Consider the following 16,990-nt stretch of genomic DNA (forward strand, 5'->3'; position numbering starts at 1 on the left):
GTCCGTGACGACCAGCGATCCCCGCATAATAACACTACCCTACACACACTAGGGACAATTTTACAATTATACCAAGGCAGTTAACCTACAAACCTGTGTGTCTTTGGAGTGTGGGAGGAAACCGAAGATCTTGGAGAAAACCCACGCAGGTCACGGGGAGAACGTATAAATTTCGTACAGACAGCACCCGCAGTCGGGATCGAACCCCGATCCCTGGCGTTGTAAGGCAGCAACACTACCGCCGTGCCGCCCAATAACCTGCGGAATACATTCAATCAGAACTTGGCAACCGGATCCTACAAACACATATCATTCGCAGTTAAATTGCTAGCTCATACTGTAAACTGCTGGCACAAAATAAGCAAAGGAACGACAGGCAAAGGTTGGCAGGCACTGGGAGTGCTAAAACATATTATAATGCAGTAAGGTGCATGAAAAACTCGTGCAGGCTTCTTGTGGGAGGGGAGGGTCTGGGAAAGTACCAACTCCTCATATTATCGTGAAAGCATCAGTATGCAGCCATATCCAAACTGCACACCAGAGGACTTGAAGCATCTAAATCAGCGATGAGGAGTGCGTGGTACTGTCAAGGCCAAGGGTTGACATACTGCATGCTGGCTGCTGTCAACAGCCTGTCTAAACAACAGCTTTGGTACACAGAGAGAATTATATCTTTAGATATTGCCATCCTGAACAACAACATCAAATATTCAGCACATATGAACAAATACGAAGAATAGCTTCCTTAAACCTCTCAGGTAAGGTAGATAGATCACACATATTAATGTGCATGCTGCCAGAATGTACAAGACATTTATCCACACAGACATATTGTGCATATTATACATACAGAGGTGACATAAATTATTATATAAGACTTTAGGTAGATATTCCCCACTTCAGAGCTATTGCCATTTTCTTTTCAGTGGACTTGTAGTGCTAGTAACATGTTAGTGGCTGCAGGAGTCAGTACATAAGATGCTGGGCAGGACAGGTAGCATCTCTAGAGAGTCGGAATGGGTGTCGTTTCGGGTCGAGACCTTTCTTCTGACTGAGAATCTGGGGAGAAGGAGATACAGAGATAAGGAAAGCTAAGGTGTGAAAACGGGACATCAAAAGAGATGCAGCTCAAGGAAAATGTAGAATAGATCATCCATCCACACTTCCTCGCTGCCGTTACTTCACAGGAAACACTCGGTGAAAATGAGAAGACTGCACCACTATCTGGCACAACTGGCTTGACACTAGTTTCCATTGTTGAAAGGACACAGCTTTGTTACAGTTACTGACTTCATGTTTATTGAAATAATGACAGTTCACTGACTTAATGTTCATTTGGTACAGGGAGAGAATTATAGACCAGACTAGACCAATGGAGACTAGACCAGTGGAGACTAGACCAAGTGCAGACCCGTTGGGTCTGTTCCCCCAACATGCGGTTGTGGGGGAGGGGGAGGGGGGAAGCGGCATGCAGCGTCACACACACTAACTATCCCCCCCCCCCCCACCGCACACGCTAATTACCCCCCTTGATATTATATCAATATTATTAATTTGCTCCTTTTACCCCATAACCACCCTACTGACACATAGCCCCCAACTTGCAGTCACATCTAGAGAGGGTGGGTTGGGGGAGGGGGGGGGGGGGGGGGGGGTAGAGAGAGAGTGAGGGCAGAAAGAGAAGGGGCTGAGACAGAGAGAGACAGAGACACAGAGAGAGGGGCAAGAGGGAGAGGGGGGGTGGGGGAGGGGGAGAAGAGGGAGGATGGGTGAGGGGGGAAAGGTGGGGGAGGAGGAGAGAGAGAGGGTGGGAGTGAGGGGGATAGAGAGGGGGTGCTGAGAGGGGTGTGAGGGGGAGAGGTGGGGAGCAGGGAGGGGGAGGGATGGTGGAGGGTAGGGGTGTGGAGGGGAGGGGAGGGGAGGGGGGAGAGAGGGGGGGATGAGGGGGGGAGAGAGGGGAGGGGGAGGGGGAGAGGAGCGGGGGGTGAGGAGCGGGGTGGTGGGGGAGCAGGGAGTGGGAGGGAGGGTGGAGGGAAGGGGGGTAGGGGTGTGTGGAGGGAGGAGGGGGAGAAAAAGAGTGGAGATAGGGGGAGAGGAGGAGGGGGGGGGGGGGGGGAAAGGAGAGGTGGGGATGGGGGAGAGAGAGAGAGAGAGAGAAAGGAGGAGAGACAGGGGGGGAGAGAGAGAGAGAGAGAGAGAGGGATAGGGAGAGAGAGAGGTGGGGAGAGAGAGGAGGGGAGAGAGAGAGAGAGTGCCTTTTTACTTCAACCCAAACCCCCCAAACAACCATTTGCAGGCATTGCTTACTCACAGTTGTGTAGACATTTGTTCAGTCATTTAGAGCTCAGAGTGCCCTCCAGCTTGCAGACACCGATTGAGGCACAACACTTCCTGGTTTTATAGTTCCTCCCCCTCCCTCCAGCGGGGGCAGCAGAGAGAATGGGGAATTTTGTAAAAACATTAATATCTCTGTCATTTTTGATCGAGAGGAAAGTTCCTCGGCACACATGTGACGGAGGGGGGCTCTGAGTGAGGTGGCCAAAAATGACGGCCGTAGTTGGCGGCGTTCTGTCGGAAATCGCAGCACAGATGGCCATAGGCGGTCAAGGACAGAGATTTAGTAATATAGATATTGCCAACCTGAACAACAACATCAAAAATTCAGCACATATGAACAGATACGAAGAATAGCTTCCTTAAACCTCTCTCTCTCTCTCTCTCTCTCTCTCTCTCTCTCTCTCTCTCTCTCTCTCTCTCTCTCTCTCTCTCTCTCTCTCTCTCTCTCTCTCTCTGTCTCTGCAGATATTGCACATGCAAAATAGAGGGTAATAGGACAGAAGAAGGACCTCGACCCAAACGTCGCCCATTCCTTCAATCCAGAGTTTCTGCCTGTCCCACTGAGTTGCTCCAGCATTTTGCATCTATCTTGGGTGAGAAGACATACTGTTCAAGTAACAAAGGCTGAATAGTCAACATGATATTAAATATAATGCTTGTAAGAGTGCTGTTATGATCTGTTGAACCAGAGAGGATAAATGTCTAACATTTCCTGATTTTTAATTGTCTGACAATCTTAGTGGCTTTAATAAGGTAAAAATATCTAGGGCATTTTATTACAGGGCAAATGAGAGATGATGAGGATATTGATAGGTAACTATGCATGCTGTATGTATAGGCAAATATTCTCTTGCATAACGTTAGTGCGTGTGCAGATGTGGTGAAGATGTCGCTGTTTAGAGCATACTGCACACCACTCTACACTGCGCACCTGTGGTCGAACTATGGAAAGACAAGTTTGCAGAGACTAAAGGTGTCATATAACGATGCCATGAGAACACTGCTAAGGAAACCTAGATGGTTCAGTGCTAGTAACATGTGGCTGCAGGAGTCAGTACATTAGAAGCTATCCTAAGAAATCATATGTATAAATTCATCTGCAGGATAAATGACTCTAAAAATGTAATTATTGTGGCCTTGTCAAACATAAGGTTTAGCACTACACGCTACGAATCCCAGTTGTGGAGACACTGGTATCGTTGTCTCATTGTAGGACATTGATCATTCTTTTTATTCTGGATTTTAATTCATGTATTGTGTTTTTTTTTAAATATATAATTTATGATGCTTTTATAAGTGATATACAAAGATTTTAAATGTACTTTATGATGTTTTTAATATGCAATGCATTTTTATTTAATGTTGTCCCTTGTCTGGACCTTGAGTCCAAAATAAAGTTTATTAAAAGTTCTTCTCAAACCGAGATGAGAAGAACTTTTTTCACACAGAGAGTGGTGAATCTCTGGAACTCTCTGCCACAGAGGGTAGTTGAGGCCAGTTCATTAGCTATATTTAAGAGGGAGTTAGATGTGGTCCTTGTGGCCAAGGGGATCAGGGGGTATGGAGAGAAGGCAGGTACGGGATACTGAGTTGGATGATCAGCCATGATCATATTGAATGGCGGTGCAGGCTCGAAGGGCCGAATGGCCTACTCCTGCACCTAATTTCTATGTTTCTATGTTTCTAATATTATTATTATTATTATAGATGCTCTGCATTGTCCAAAATATTCAATGACTAAAATAATTGCATTTGTCTGATCAGGACACTTCCAAATATCTCATCTGCGAATAATTTATTATTATACTGCCAATTAATAAACACACTTTGGATTGCATTAAGAAAATGGTCCATCAACCACGGCATTCCCTTGTCCATTCAGTTCATGCAGCTTTGAATTACATTGTTTTCAGAATAGTTGGGAGGTAAAGTACATCAAATATAAATTATCTAATATGCTTCACTTCATTTTACATATATAGTATAAGTGAATAAAATATATTGTTATTCCTTTCGGCAAAATTGTCTCTTCTTAATTGCTCTTGTTATTTCATCTACTCAATTTTCTTTCCTCTCCACCCTGTCTCCTCTGCATTGATGCTATTTAATGAACACGCCACATCCTATCATAATGTGACTAAATATGAGCCTCACAAATGCACCAGGAAACATCCCGAATGAATAAGGGGCTCACACGTCCATATCCAAAGGGGCCAGTAGATGACAAGGAACAGCAGGAAACATGGACTAGAATAGAATAGAATGCCTTTTATTGTCATTCAAACAGTTTGGTTTGAACAAAATTGCATTTTCTACAGTATTACATTACAAAAAAATCCAAGACCCACACTTAACACAGTTTACACAAACATCCATCACAGTGAGTCTCCAACACCTCCTCACTGTGATGGAAGGCAAAAGTCTTATCTCTTCCCTTTGTTCTTCTCCCGCGGTCCAGCAGTCCAACTGCAATGTCGAGGTGACTGGGTCTCACGATGTTAAAGCCCCCGGCAGGCGATGGTAAGTCCTGTGGCTGTTTAAGCTGCGCTGGGCGATATTAGGCCCCGCTCCGAGTCCTTTAAACCCCACGATTCCAGCGGGGGAAGTCGCCATTGCGGGAGTTCTGAAAAGTGGTCTCCCACCAGGGACCTGGAGCTCCCGATGTTACCGTCCACCGGGCATGAGGTCGGAGCCTCCGAAGCTCCGAAGCCGGGTCGCAGCCGCGCGCCACCACAGCTCTTCCCGCTCCGAAGACGGCCAGCTCCGCGATGTCAGGTCCGCAGGCTCTGCAATTGGAGCCCTAAGGCTGGTCCCGGCCGGAGGCCACTGCCGGCTCGATGATGTTAGGCCCAACGACCCCGGAGACCCAACAGGGAAAAGGTTGGGTCCCCGTACATGGAAGAGACTAACGGTTTCCACCCCCCCCCCCCCCCCCCCCACCTCCCCCCACATATACTGTACACAGCTAAAAAATACTAGACTCAAGACATACATTTAACAAGACATTTGACCTCTTCTGGCTTTATTTTGAGCTGTGCAGTTCATTCATTTAATTTAATTAAGTGTGTGGTTCAGATAGTGAGAGTACAACAAGCAGAAGTATCAGTCAATTATTTGACCCTCCTGTCTGCTCTGCCAATCAATAAGATCTTTGATTTCAGTACTACATTCCTTTATATGTTCACAAACCATTAATACCATGTGGAGTATATTGAATACACTCCACAGCCAGTAGAGAGCTCCAAAGATTCCTTACCCTCTACATGAAAGCATTTCTCCTCATCTCAATCCAAAATGTCTGACACCTTATTTTGAGACTGTGTGCTCTGTTTCAGACACCTCATTCAGGGGAATCTTCATCGTTGCATCTACCCTATCAATCCCAATAAGAATGTTTTTCCTTCAGTCAGATTACTTCTTGGAGATAAGTGGTAGTTTTGAAACTGTTCAATCTTTGCTCCCATTGGCGTCTCCCAGAAGGCACATCAAGCCAATATTTGTTGCCATGTTTCATCATCCCCTACTGTTTTGTGAATATAATAACGTCATGTGTACAATTGATGTAGGGATGAACTGCAGATGCTGGTTTTCTACTTCTGTCGTATGTCTTTTAGACCTGCAGCTCCGTTGAGGCGAGCCAGGCCAACGTGTCATCGTCCAGGTCAATCAGACCTCGTTCACCATTTTGTGGCCGGTGTTTGGGGCAACTGGTGACTATGTGCTCCACTGTCTGTGTTGGGTCCCCACACTCGCAGGAGGCACTGTCCACGAGGACCCACCTCTTCATCGCTACTCCATAGCGTCCGACGCCTGTCCTCAAGCGGTTGAGGGTTGTCCACTGCTTTCGGGGCAGGTCCTGGCCAGGGATGTCCATGGGGTCATCGATGTATTGGTGTAGCCTGGATGGTTCCGCTGACTTCCACTGGTCTCTCCATCTCATCTTAACCCAGGTGGCCTTGGAAGCATCAGCCGGTGTTGTGCAAAGCAGCTCTTGGGCTTGCGTGACAAAGGGGTGCTGTGACTTGAGGCGGGCTCGTCGTGGTGTCTCTGTGACGATCTGATGGAGGAGGTGAGATTCACTATGTCTTTCGAGAGAGGGCCAGCGTGGCTGACGTTGGCCGGGGCGCTACCAGCGAGGACGGGCAGTTGGTTTACTGGGGTGGCTCGTAGGCACCCGGAGACAGTCTGCAGGGCGCTGTTGAGAGCAGCATCCAGCTTCTTGGCGTGAGGGCTACGGCACCAGACCGGGGCGCAGTACTCGGCGGCTGAGAACACCAGGGCCACTGTGGACATGCGCAGTGTCTTCGTCGTGGCTCCCCATGTGGTGCCGGCTAGGCGGCGTATCAGTGCGGCACGGGCGCTTGTCTTTGCCTTGGCACCTTCCAGGTGTTGTTTGAATTACAACGTTCTGTCGAGCTTCACACCGAGGTACGTGTGGACGGGCTGAGACCATAACCGGGCGTTATCCACCATGACGTTCATCTCGTGGGCCACTTCCCTGTTGTTGAGGTGGAACATTGAAGATATTGTTTTACCCATGCTGAGCTTGTCTTACCAGATGCTGGTTTAAACCAAAGATAGACACAAAAAGCTCGAGTAACTCAGCGGGTCAGACAGCATCTCTGGAGAAAAGGAATAGGTGACATTTCGGGTCGAGACCCTTCTTCAGACTGAGACTCAGACAGGGAGTCAGGGGAAAGGGAAGCGAGAGATATAGATGGTGATATCGAAAGATATAGGACAAATGAAAGATATGAAACAATGAAACAATGATAAAGGAAACAGGCCAGCTGTGGGCTGGGTGAAAACGAGTTATAGTCAATGAGACTCAACAAGATGACTTTGAAGCTCTTAATTGATTTAATCGATACTCAACCAGTAGTTCGTCAATACCAAGCCTTGATGCAAATAGATTTAACCATGCTGTCCCCGGATGCCCTGACAATGGTGAATTTCCTTCAAAGGACACTGCATGGCCAGAAATGTCAAATCATGGCAATGTTGCCGTAAAACAATTATCCCAAAAGTATGGAAATCAGGATTATGACACTCTTTTCAATTAGCTTAGTTTTCCACATATTCTCTTGCCTAGAAGCATACTTTTCTGGATGCCATGTTACCCTACAACAGGATGTGTGCCAGCCAAGAATCGGAATAGATGAACTGACTATCTGGTTCAGCCTTGTGGGTTGGTATCTGTGACATTAGATACCATTGGCAAGAAACCAAGTTTGAGGGTGCCTTGCTTAAGGCAAGTCCACTCCCACATCCCAGCCAACCCACCTCTTGCATGCCCTTTTAATTGGTTCCATTTCTGAATTATTTCCATAACAAATATGAATGTTCCCAGCATGAAATGAATGAAAACATATTTCAGCTGCCTTGAAACAGAATGCCACGTAGGATCCGATGTCTGCCTGGGGTCTCATTAAAACTGGCCCTTCTCCATGTCAAGAACAGGGAGGCCAGCATGAAGCTGTGAAGCAACTCTCCCATCCTTTAATTAAATGCTGTACCCCAGTGAGAGATGGTGAAGCGCAGAGTGTATCACAGTCTCTGCTTAAGGCTAAATTTAATTCCAAAGTATTTCTCCCCCCCCCCCCCCCCCCCTCTCCCCACTTGGCTACTCTATAGGAATTCAATATAAAGACATTTTAGCATGAATGAGCTGATTGCAGGCACTTATACCACATCCATGCCCGGTGTCAAGATATGGTGGACACAGGAGAAAACAATAAAGTACTGGAGGAACTCAACAGGTCAGACAGCATCTGCGGAGGGGGTGGACAGATGTTATTTTGAGTCAGGGCTCTTCTTCAGTTCAAAGACATTCAGACCTCACAGCACTTGGGAAGAAGAAACCAAGACAACATTTTAAAAATAGAACTCAAACTTAGCTGAAGTTGTGGTTACCTAACATATTTCTTTTAATTGGATAATTCATCAAAATGAATCTCGGATGAGCATCTACTGTAATGAAATTATGGAAGATAACATGGTGAAAATAAACACAACTATGTATGTGTAGAAAGGAACTGCAGATGCTGGTATATAGCGAAGACAGACACAAAGTGCTGGAGTAACTCAGCAGGTCAGACAGCATCTCTGGAGAAAAGAAATTGGTGACATTTCAGATCAAGATCCTTCTACAGAGTGAAAGTAGAGGGGCGGGAACTGGAGGTAAGATAAGTCCAAAACAAAGCAGAACCGGCAACAGATGAACAAGGAGCCCATAATGGCCCATTGTTGTCTGGGGAAGAGGCGATAATGAAGATATACACAGATGAGAACAGTGGCACTAGTAGAATGATATGGGGAAGAGGAGGGGTGGGGGATGGAGGGAATACAAGGGTTATTTGAAATTAGAGAAATCAAAATGGGTTGTAAACTGCCCATGCAAAATATGAGGTGGTGTTCCTCCAATTTGCATGTGGCCTCGGATTCAGATTCAGATTCAGATTCAATTTAATTGTCATTGTCAGTGTACAGTACAGAGACAACGAAATGCATTTAGCATCTCCCTTGAAGAGCGACATAGCAAACGATTTGAATTTAAAAAAATAATAAGTGTCCGGGGGGGGGGGGGGGGGGTGATTGGCAGTCACCGAGGTACGTTGTTGAGTAGAGTGACAGCCGCCGGAAAGAAGCTGTTCCTCGACCTGCTGGTTCGGCAACGGAGAGACCTGTAGCGCCTCCCGGATGGCAGGAGGGTAAACAGTCCATGGTTGGGGTGAGAGCAGTCCTTGGCGATGCTGAGCGCCCTCCGCAGACAGCGCTTGCTTTGGACAGACTCAATGGAGGGGAGCGTGGAACCGGTGATGCGTTGGGCAATTTTCACCACCCTCTGCAATGCCTTCCGGTCGGAGACAGAGCAGTTGCCATACCATACTGTGATGCAGTTGGTAAGGATGCTCTCGATGGTGCAGCGGTAGAAGTTCACCAGGATCTGAGGAGACAGATGGACCTTCTTCAGTCTCCTCAGGAAGAAGAGACGCTGATGAGCCTTCTTGATCAGAGTAGAGGTATTGTGGGTCCAAGAGAGGTCATCGGAGATGTTGACTCCCAGGAACCTGAAGCTAGAAACACGTTCCACCTCCGTCCCGTTAATGTGGATGGGACGGAGGTGGAACGTGCCGCCTCTGGACTTCCTGAAGACTACAATGAGCTCCTTGTAAAGGATAGTCTAAGGTAATCGAAGGTAGTCGTAGATAGTCTTCATCATAGTCGAAGGGCGGTCGAAGGGAAGTCGAAGGAGATCAAAGGAGGTCGTCTTACCTCTCCACTATTCGGTGTCAAATTTTCCCGAAGTTAGTCGTAGCTGGTCATAGGAGGCCAAAGGAGGTCTTCTACATAGTCGAAGGAGGTCTTCAACATGACATTAACTCTTCTAGCCTCGGCAATTAGGTCGCCCAAGTGGGACAGCCCCATATTATGCTATGGTAATTATCCAAAGTGTATTGAAAGGATCTGAGTGCTGTTGAGAAAATTGCAGAGATGTGTTGGCTAAGAGAAATGATGCAGGAATCAGGAAAGAAAGAATGAAAAATTATATATTATAATGATATCCAGAAGGAGTTGCAGAGTGTCCACATCATCCGTCCAGCTCCGAAATCCACAAAATTAGCATCGGAGAAAAAACTCTTGGCTTTCCCACAGGAAAGAGCCAGGACAAGCTAAATGAGAATGATCAAGCAATCCAGGAGATGATTAATTGTAAGTAGGTGCTCCTGGATTGGAAACTCCACCAACATAGCAGGCACCTGAAAACTGAGATCAAACAGAAAACCCATCTAAGGAACTGATGGTGGTGGGTTCCAGTTATGAAAAGAGCACAGGAGGTCACACAATTTACTGAGTCGCAATGTGGTGGCATTGTTAATGGTGAGGACGGTAGCCTTAGACTATAGGATGCAATTCATCCTGAAATTTAATCCTGGTAAGCGTGAAGTTAGACACAGTGGGAGAGTTAATAAGGCGAGGAACATGTAGGAAGGAACTGCAGATGTTGGTTTAAACCAAAGATAGACACAAAAAGCGGAAGTAACTCAGCAGGTCAGGCAGCATCTCTGGAGAAAAGGAATATGTGACTTTTCGGATCGAAACCATTCTTCAGACCAGATTATACACAAAGGCTAGGATACACACAACAAATAGTAAGGCAATCTCGGGCTTGTCGCAGCAGCCCAGTCGTGGTCTTCAAAGGAGGAGACAGAGCTATTTCAGGCTTCTTCCTGCAGTTCTCCTTTGCCTCAATCTAGGTATGTTACAAAACTTACCTTCAGCGGCGCTGCAGTTCTGTCACTGCCCGTGTGCGCGACTTTGGCGCCTTTGAGAGGGGGGCAGGTTTAAAATGCTGTTTTTCCCAGCCTGTTCAAATCGATTTATGTCAGGCTGTTTAGCTGCTGAAGAATAATCGCTCCGACATCGGTTTTATTAAGTTTTTTTTTAACTGCACTGGATATTTTAATAGCAGGAGTAATTTAAAAATAAACTTCTAAAGTGGTCAACGCCGATAACGGGGACGGATTTCACATACGGGACAGGTAAAGGAAAGCTGTTTACTTTACGTATAAACGTGCTTCTTAGGATGCCTTTAATCAAAATTTTACGTTGTGAAAAGGTGACGTAGGACCCATACGAACCGGCAGTATTTTTCCAGCCGATATAGGAGTTCAAATTCACTGCAACCACAATGTCCCAATCGATCGCGTTCCACAAAATCCTACTCGCAAGATGATTAAAATGCCCATTAATTTACGGGAATTAAACATTAAATTCCTTCCATTTAGCCTATAAATTCTTGACAATGAGATTTAAAAATCATGTTATATTGTGAATTCTTGTGTGAATGTTATTTGGACACTTAGGCTATTTAAAAATGTTAACCTTTTCTTAAGAAATTGATAGATGTTTAGATCTAGTAATTGAATTTTGTAATTAGCTACAATTAGGTAACTAACTAATTATATGCTTTAATTTCAGGTCATCTAAGTAAGATTGTTTCATATTTGTTTCATAATGCTTCAATCTATAATAACTGAAAATTTCATTCAGTTCTCTTAATTTTTAAGAAAGTTATGGGCTTTTGACTGTCCTTGATCACAGCTTTTGAGTTAAGTCAATGGAAAAGCAAGATGTTAATTTCCGAGTATGAAAATGGCCATAACTTTTTTAATACTTAAGATATGAAAGTCAATTAGGTATCAAATTAAACTTATTTTTATGCTTTATCTGATGGGATAAATTACAGACTTAATTGTTTAAATCGCAAAATTTTGTAACATTGCTACACAATCACAATAATTATTTTATCAGCCAAGTATGTTCTGCAACATACGAGGAATTTCATTTGTCAAGTCAGTCATACAAATAAAAATTAGCGGTATTTTTTTGTACCATAAACATCCATCACAGAGACTCCACATTCCTCTCGAAAAAAAGTTCAATCTCTACCCTTTGCTCTCCCGTGGTTGGGGGCCTTGACCCCCCTGTTGATGGGGTGATTTTGACTCCCGTAGCCGGTGGCGGGCCCTCCACGTTGAGGCGTTCAGCTCCTGTATCGGGAGGGATGTCAGCTCCCCCGCACCAGATGATCAAACCTCGCATCGGGGCTGGTCGAACCTTCCGCGACGTTGGAGCTCCCGACATCCCCAGTCTCTCCTGAGACTGCGAGCTCCCGATGTAAAGACCGCAGACTGTGATTGGAGTGATCCCAGGCAAGAGGAAGCACTGGCAGTCTCGGGTTTATCCTGGTGGCTCAGCTTTGGGGCTTGAAGAGGCAGTCTCTGGGTAACCCTGGCAGCTCATTCTTTGCCTCCGTGTGTGGGCGCAATCCCTCATAGTCCGTAGACAGGAAGAGGCATTGGCGTCTCAGGCTTGCCCCAGATACTTAGTCTTAGGGTAAATAGTGCCTCTTTCTGGAAGCCCAGTCTTGACCACATAGTGGTGCTGGTGGTCTCAGGTTTGTCCCATTGAACCAGCAACAGAGGAACACAGCTAGCAGGGAGTTGCAAAACCTTTTCTCTCTTTCTCCCTTTCTCTCCTTCTCTCCTTCTCCCTTTTTCTCTCTTTCTCGCCTTCTCTCCTTTGCTCTTTCTCTCCTGCTTCTTCTCTCACCCACTCCCTTCTCCCCTCTGGCTGGTATGCCTGGGTTTTATAGGGACTCGGCTGACAAGGTTTAGGAGGACAAACCAATATCAGCTAATGGGGCCCAAATGTTGCCAATGATGGTGAGGATTGACCTCCCCTGGCCAGCCAGTGATAGGGATCAGCGCGGCATCTCAGGGCTTTTACAACTTGGTTTGCATGGAAAGTTGGGCTGAAGGGCAAGTTTCCATGTGGTGCTGCTGTATGATTTTAAGACAATATTTTAAAGGGTATAAATGGGGTAGATAATAAGATTATGTTCTCCCCTTAGCAGAGGTGGCTAAAACTGGAGGGCACGGGTTTAGGATGACAGTAACTGTTTAGTGAGGATCTGAAGAGGATTTTTTTTACACATAGAGTCATTTCAATCTAGTACACACTGCCCGAGAAAGTAGTGTAGGATAGTGTTAACATGTGGGGATCACTGGTCGGTGCAGACTCGGTTGGCCTGTTTCCGTGCTGTATCTCTATATAACTAAAAGTCTTTGTCTTGTTTGTGCCTCTGTGTGTACCAAACTGGTTAATTCCTATCTTCTTCCAAAACCTAGGCCACATCCTTCCCATTTTCACACTTACTACTCACATTTTTACCCTGGTGGCGATAAACATCTTCCCGTCGCATTTCCACCGATATTTCTGAAGTTATTAATCATTGAAATTAAAAAAAAAAAACAAAACCTCCTTCTCACAGACAATTTCCTGCTTTGTCATAGTGATGATGTCACAATGCCTCTCACAGTGCACCAATCACAAATGGCTCTCAAGCTGGCTGCCGATTGCCACAATGACATCACAACGGGACGTTGCCATCGGTAACAATGGGCTCTCAAGTTGTCTGCCAAATGCCACAATGACATCACAATCGGACATTGCCAACAGCAACGAGGTTGGTGCCCCTCTACCAATATCTGAAGGGACTGCTCATCAAGTTCTGGTTGCATTTTAGTCCCACGATCCTGATGTTTGGGCATGAGGCAAGGAGTGGGGAGGGCCGATGGGGGCGGAGGAGGGGGGAGGGGATCTCCCTGTCAGTTTGCTTCACATTTCATGCTATATTTCAAAAGTTATTCATGATTACAGTTTTTTAAAAAGCCAAAACCTCCTTCTCATCGACAGCATCCAGCCTTCTCACAGAGGGCTTCCAATGATGATGTCACAATGCCTCTCACAGTACACCAATCACAATGGCCTCTCAAGCTGGCTGCCAACTGCCACAATGACATCACAATGGGATGTTGCCAACTGTAACGAGGTTGGTGCCCCTCTACCAATATCTGAAGGGGCTGCTCATCAAGTTCAGGTTGCATTTTGGTCCCACACTGTACTCAGCATCACTTAAGATTCCATGCTATATTTCAAAAGTTATTCATGATTAAAGTTTTTAAAAGAGCCAAATTTGAAACAACAAATATCTCATTTTCAGTGACAGACTCTTGCAGCACCTGGTAATTATTGATGACTAAGTCTAATATCTGGGATAGGACAGTTACTGGAGAGCATTCTGAAGGATGAGATATACTGTACATGCATTTGGACAGAAAGGGGTTGACTAGGAATAGTCGGTGTGGTTTTGTATGTGGGAGGTCATGTTGATAATGAGATTTTTGAAGAAGAAACCAAGAAGATTGATGAGGGCACAGCCATAGATGGAGTCCATGTGTACTGTTGCAAGGCCTTTAATAAGGTTCTGCATGGTCGGCTGCTCTGGAAGGTTAGATCGCATGGGATGCAGGGAGAATTAGCTAACTGGATACAGAATTGGCTTCATGGTGGAAAGCAGAGAATGGTGGTGGAAGGCTGTTAGTCAGACTGGAGGCCAGACTGGTGGTGTGTCTCAGGGATTTGTGCTAGGTCCATTGCTGCTTGTCATTTCTATAAACAATTTAGATGAGAATGTACAAGGCATGATCAGTAAGATAGCTGATGACACAAAAATAAGTGACAGTTGATGAGACAGTGAAGATGGTTGTGAAAAATTACAGTGGGAACTTGATCAGTTGGACAAGTGGGCCAAGGAATGGCAGATGAAGTTTAATTCGGGTAAGTGTGAGGTGTTACATTTTGGGATCTCAATGTGGTGCAGGATCTTCTCCAGCTGGGACTTATTTCTTGGACCACAGGAAGCTGAGGGGTGATGTTATCGATGTATAACATCATAAAGAGGATAGATAGGGTTAATATAAAGAGTCTTTTGCCCAATAAAAAGAGCAAGATATCAAGATCTAGGGGGGCATAGGATTAAGGTGAGTGAGGATTCATTTAATAGAACCTAAGGAGCAACTTTTTTGGCACAAAGGGTGGGTACGTGACAAGTGGGATTAGCATAGACTAGTATTTTAAGGTCGGCATGGAAATGGTGGGCAAATTGTCTGTTTCTGAATGAATACTTTATTGGCAGGTGTGACAAGTCACAATTAAATTCTTTGCTTGCATACCCAAGGTATGCAAATAATCACCACGCAAAGGGCACTGACAAAGTTACAAAGTATCACACGATTGGCAGCGTGGTTGTTTTTCCACTTTTAAAAATTTAGTGTGTGTTTAAAGTCTGTGTAAATGTTCTCCGTTTACTTTTATTTGGGGGGAGGGCGAAGGGTCGGGGAAATCTTTTTTTTCAGTTTCTTATCTTGCCGGAGATGCGATTAATTTTCGAATCGCATTCTCCGGTCGCTCTGCTGTCTACCATCGAAGGAGCTGGAGTCCTCCTCGGACTGACTCTGGGCCCCACCGCGGGGCGTGGACTTAACATCGGAGTCGATCCCTTGCCTGGGATTACTCCAACCGCGGCCTGCGGACTTTACATCGGGAGCTCGCAGTCTCGGGAGAGGCCGTGGATGTCGGAAGCTCCAATGCCGCGGAAGGTTCGACCAGCGCAGACACGGGGTTCAATCGTCCGGCGCGGGAGAGCTGACATCCCCCCAATACAGGAGCTGATCGCCTCAACGCAGAGGGTTGCCGCCGACTAAGGGAGTCAAGATCATCCCGTCAAGGGGGGCTCGAGGACCCCGACCTCGGGAGAGCAAAGGGAAGAGATTGAACTTTTATTTCACCTTCCATCACAGTGAAGAATGTGGAGGAGTCACTGTGGTGGATGTTTACATTAAAATGTGTTTTGTGTGTTCTCTTGCTTTTGATTTGTATGACTGACTTGGCAAATAGAATTCTTCGTATGTTGCAAAACCTACTTTAGCTAATAAAGTATTGTTGCGATTGTGATTGTGAAGTGTAGGTGCGTCAGCACTGTAAATTACAATGTGCCAAAGACCTTCTTCACCAACCCATCTACCTGTGCCGTTATGTCTACGCCCACAAAACCAAATCCCACCCCACTTACAACCAAGAATAGAGCCAAGTGTATCGAGCACAGAGATGCAGTCGGTACTGACTGAAATAACTTCTACATCAGGCTTTGTCCTTTTTTTTTTATTTTATTTTTTTTTATTTTAACCGAAAATAGATTTATTCAAGTATTCATAATATGATTTACAATAATTTAAAAAAACAAAACTCACCTCCATAGTACAAGTAAAACAAAGATTCTTAAATCACTATATCCCTATCCTATTAAGGATGCATTCCATCCCCCGTTTACAGTGCTCAAACTCATTTTACAGAGTAATAGAGATGGAAGAGAGAACACCTAGTGATTTCCCCAGGTTATTATTATTAATACGTTTAGAATAAATAGGATGTTATTTGATGACTTGATTATCAAAAATATTGTCATTATAATTAGTTTTATTCATTTTGGGCGTTCAGCATTATCTCCTAGCTTGCTCTGACCTACATTTGTTTACCGGCCTTATTGTCACGCTTCAGTCTGCATGGAAACCAGAGAGGGCTTTAACTTTCCCTCATTATTTCACGGCACAGCGGTAGAGTTGCTGCTGTACAGCAGCCGAGACCCGGGTTCGATCCCGATTATGGGTGCTGTCTGCATGGAGTTTGTATGTTCTCCCTGCGACCTGTGTGGGTTTTCTCCGGGAGCTCTGGTTTCCTCCCCTGCTCCAAAGACGTGCAGGTTTGCAGGTTAATTAGCTTGGTATAATTATATAAATTGTCTCTAGTGTGTGTAGGATAATGTAAGTGTGCGGGGTTCGCTGATATGCATGGACTCGGTGGGCCGAAGGGCCTGTTTCCCCACTGTGTCTCTAAACTAAACTAAAAGCTAACAGCAGCCTGACATAGAACTCTCAGCATGTAGGAAGGAACTGCATTTGCTGGTTTACACTGAAGATAGATAAACAAAATGCTGGAGTAACTCAGCGGGACAGGCAGCATCTCTGGAGAGAATGAATGGGTAACGTTTCGGGTGGAGACCCTTCTTCAGACTGAGAGTCCGAGAAGACGGAGACACAGAGATAAGGAAGGGTAAGGTGTGAAAGCAATACATCAAAGGAGATGGTGATCAAGGAAAATGTGGAATAGAACACTGTTAGCTAGGAGAAGGTGACAATGAAGCATCCAGAGAAAAAATACTATCAGCCCGGGCTCAGTGCATCATTGC

This window comes from Leucoraja erinacea, chromosome 21 (assembly GCF_028641065.1).
Source record: "Leucoraja erinacea ecotype New England chromosome 21, Leri_hhj_1, whole genome shotgun sequence".
Taxonomy (NCBI): domain Eukaryota; kingdom Metazoa; phylum Chordata; class Chondrichthyes; order Rajiformes; family Rajidae; genus Leucoraja; species Leucoraja erinaceus.